The sequence below is a fragment of the Pistacia vera genome, unplaced genomic scaffold, assembly GCF_008641045.1.
Source record: "Pistacia vera cultivar Batoury unplaced genomic scaffold, PisVer_v2 Contig959, whole genome shotgun sequence".
Classification (NCBI taxonomy): domain Eukaryota; kingdom Viridiplantae; phylum Streptophyta; class Magnoliopsida; order Sapindales; family Anacardiaceae; genus Pistacia; species Pistacia vera.
This window is the reverse complement of record NW_022196844.1, coordinates 28,210-32,376: the sequence shown is the minus strand read 5'-3', so window position 1 is coordinate 32,376 and position 4,167 is coordinate 28,210. Positions and strand designations below refer to the sequence as shown.

General features: G+C 38.2%; 1 long non-coding RNA gene across 1 annotated transcript; it reads left to right on the top strand.

Annotated features, from left to right (window-relative positions):
• The first annotated feature begins 236 nt into the window (after positions 1-236).
• On the top strand, positions 237-2,667 carry LOC116121061. Its single transcript, XR_004126647.1, has 2 exons — positions 237-519; positions 713-2,667. It is a non-coding gene; the product is annotated as an uncharacterized LOC116121061 (long non-coding RNA).
• The last annotated feature ends 1,500 nt before the right edge of the window (positions 2,668-4,167 follow it).

Below are 4,167 nucleotides of genomic sequence, written 5' to 3'. Positions count from 1 at the left end.
GTAGAAGTTCAAAATCTAAAGATAGGGAGTAATTTAAAGGTTAATGGGCATCACTTGAAACCATATTTGGAAGATTTCCTTTTGGAACAAGTGGTGGAATGCCGCGACGGCATGAAGTAAAAGACCATGCACTCTGTCTTGCGTAGACGTTAAATAAAGCGTTTATTGGAAGGCAACCCAAGTTTTATTTATTTATTTCTTTTACTTTTATGTTATTCTTGTTTATGTGTATTATTTTTACTATCTTTTTCTTTTTCTATTTTTCAGAAATAGCTGTTTTATGCTTTGGCACGGATTTTTCATGCCACGACACAAAAAGTGACCACACAGCAGAAACTTTATGCTGGGGCATGGCAACTAATTGACTCTGCGACACAATATTTCCATGCTGCGGCACAAAAATGCCCTCCAAGACAGAAACTTAATGCCGCGGCGTGACAATTTTATGCGCCGTGGCACGATCCCCCTCCATAACACCAGTGCCGTGGCACCACAAATTCATGCCACGGCGCGAATCAGGTTATATGAAAAAGAAAAAAACCCAGATTTTTCTTTTCTCCTCACCCACGTTTTCGCGTCGTAGCACCATTCTACACTCTCCTCTCCAATCAATTTTTTTTTTTTTTCACTTTTTACTCTAGAATCCACTCCATTCACCACATCTAATCCCTTCCCATATCACCCAAGCTCTTATCTTTATTTTATTTTGCAGGATTTGTTCGAATTGAAGAAGAAGAGGTTAGGGTTTGGCGATTTGGGGAATTTTGTAATTGGGAGTTTAATCTTCAATCAAAGCCTTGCAATCCATTAATACTAAGTAGGTAAGGCTTTTTCATCCAAAGTTGCAGTGTTTGTTGTTTGCACATATTACCGAAAAAATTGAATTGGAGTGCATTAGGAATTGAAATTTTGTGTGAATAGTACAGTATATTGATTTTGTGTTGTGATTGTGTTTGATGGCATTATGTTTGGGTGATTGAGATTATGAGTAATGTTGGGTGAGTGTTGAGGTTGTTTTGAGATCGGATTTGATTGACATTGTCAAGTAGAGTGCACGGTGGGAGTGTGTGTGTAGTGTTGAAGGAAAATTAGGGTGTCTTTGTTGGATTATTTAGTGTTGTATTGTGTGTTGTAGCCGATATTGGTTGTAGTGTTAGTCTTGTGGTTGTGTAGTGAAAGTGTGCATAAGGTTGAATTGGGGTAAAGTGTTGTTTACAACAACTCTTCTTGTGTTGTAATATGGCACCCACCAAGAGACCTAGAGACATCGAGGCTGCTGCTAAGGGAAAAAAGAAAGCAGCCGCACGACCAAGTTATGTGAGCTTTGTAAATCCGGCAGCAGAGAAGAGGTATATTGAGACTGTGACTGACAGTCATGGGTTTGTAGACGAAAAAGGGTTTGATTTTGAGAATGAGGAGCTAGGGGTTACTAATGTGATCAGAGAGATGAAACGGGAGAAATTATGTTCTCACCCCTAGCTTGCCATTGAACCTTTGGTAATGGAATTCTACGCTAACGCATATGAAAGCAACAACAGGAAGATTAGGATTAGAGGAGTGGAGGTTAGTTTTGATACAACAACAATTACTCGATTTTATGGCCTCCCCAATATTCTAGTGGCAGAGGATGAACTAAATACATTCTTCAAGGACCCAGATTATGGATTGGTTTTACAGACTTTAACTGTCGGTCAAGGATTATGGATTGGTTTTACAGACTTTAACTGTCGGTCAAGGTGAATGGAAAATGTCTAAGGAAAATTACAAAGGCATTCTAGCAAAATTCTTGACACCCCTGCATCGATTGTGGCAGTAGTTTGTGTGCACCTCGATTTTCCCCACTATTCATCATAGCACAGTAGACACAGATAGGGCACTATTGCTTTATGGTATTGCTAAGTGGATGCAGGTAGATGTGGGCAATCTTATTTATTATCGGATTCTGCATGTAGCAAGGAATCCATCAATGTCTTACTTGTTCCCTAACTTGATCACTACCTTATGCAAGCAAGCTGGAGTGCCAACAAGGGCCGATGAAGTCCAAAGAAAGCTATGATCCCCATTGAATTATGCCTTTTATCTGAAGTTGCATGGTCGAAATGCGGGAGTAGTTTAGAATCTCCGACTAAGGCCTATTAAGAGCACTTCATGTCCATCCACTTCTCCGCCCCCATTCGTGTCAAATCCATTGTAGAGTATGAAAGATCAACTGACCCGAGTGAGTGATAAGTTGTCCCGGATGCGGGCATGGCAAAGTTAGGCCACCAATCAGGTGACTTATTAGACAGAGTGTTGGCAAACTATGCAGCGGATTCAGCACTTCCACCTTACTCAGGCTGGGGTCGACAATACTCAACCTCAGTTTCAGTTTCTGATGTATCCCGAGGGTTTTGAGCCTGATGTGCCAGATTATATGCCCGATGAGGAGTGAGATGAGGAGAGTGCAAGATCTGAGGGATGTGGGCTGTTGTTATTTCATTTGTTTTTGTCTTTCATATGTGGTGTGCATGTTTTTATTTTGTTGATGACATTTGCCGTATTTTCATTTTAATTTTCTAATTGATTAAGTGTAGATACTTCTCAAGTATGTGTGGTTGTATTTTTTATTTTGTTGTTTATTTCTTCTCAAACTCATGATCTTTAACACGAATATGGTTTCTACTTCAAGGATACCATGTTTTTTTCTTTTGTTGGTAGATAGTTGACTCTAATACAGGACGGACAGTTGGTGCTACATAGCGTTTGTGTTTTACGATGATTCAACATGGGTAATTGGTTCTTTCTCATAACCTCGTAATTGCTTTGATTGCCACATTGGGGACAATGTAGGATTTAGTTTGGGGGTGGGGACTTGCATCAATTTATTTGTAGGAGTTTTGGGATGTTTGTTGTTCTGGATCAATATATTTGTCTATGATAGTAAGTAATTCAACAACATAAAGTGTTGAGAATAATGCAAATTTTGCTTTAGTCAAGGAATTATTCTGAATGTTAGTTTTGCTGTAATTTAAAACTCTCATGAATGTGGTATGTTTGGTGGATTAGTTTTAATATTTAGGAATGGGAGGTATGTGCACATCCTAAGGCATAATTGAGATCCCCAAACTTTAGAACCTAGTTGAGGACCACTCGAGTTGAAATCCAAGATGATGCATGACTGAAAAAGTGACTTAGGCCATCTTTGGACTGTTTGAGCCTTTCAAGCCAACCCATGTATTTTGTGATTATCATTAGTTACCCTATTGAGCCAAGATTAAAATATTTTATTTTTGATTTTCTTTCATGTAGCCCACAACAACATACCCTTTTAACCCTTAAACAATTATTCACCCGTGATTCATAAGAGGATTTAATCCGAATTCATGCAAAGTGAGAGGTTTGTGTGTGGCTTTAAGTGTTTTCTCAAGATGTTGAAGATTATTCAAAAGAATAGGTTGGGGGTTGTGGTGTATTGTGAGTGTCAAGGTAATAATGGGAATGATTGTAATATCTATGCTTCCTAATGAATTTGCATTCATGTATTTAGAAAAAAAAAAATGAAAGAGTCAAGGAAGTATAGAAAGCATGTAAATGCAAATGCGGTGGGAAAGAGTAGAGAGGATATGATGTGCCTTGAGCGAGTTTATCGCAAATCAGTAAGATTAATCTTCTTATTTTGTTTGATTCCCTTTCCAATTTTTTCATAACCAGATACTTGGCCTAACATTACAAGCTTAATGAAGTCCTAATGATCTAAGGTTATGTCATTTTCTACATTAGTGGAGAGTGGTTCGAAAATTAGGCCTATGGAGTTTGTCTCTACAGAGTTTTACTCTTATTTCATATTTTTATATTGATCAATGTTAGTTTATGGATGTTGCATACATAATTATTCTTGGTGTTAGAATTGACAAATTGTGGACTATTGAAAGGTAGAGAGTTGATAATGAAGTGAGATTGACGTCTGGATGTTCTTAGAAGTAAAGTAACGTTTAGTTATCTTTGCTGCCTAATGTGTGAAATTTTTGAGAGTCTTTAATGTATGGATCCGAAATTGTTAGTTTAGTAGTTATGAGTCTTGGTAGAATTTGTAGGATGTTTGTAGGTAGCATCGCTGTAAACCCTCACGAGACCATAACTTGTCCACTAGGGGGACCTAGGGGTTTAAAGGCTTGTTGCATACGCTAA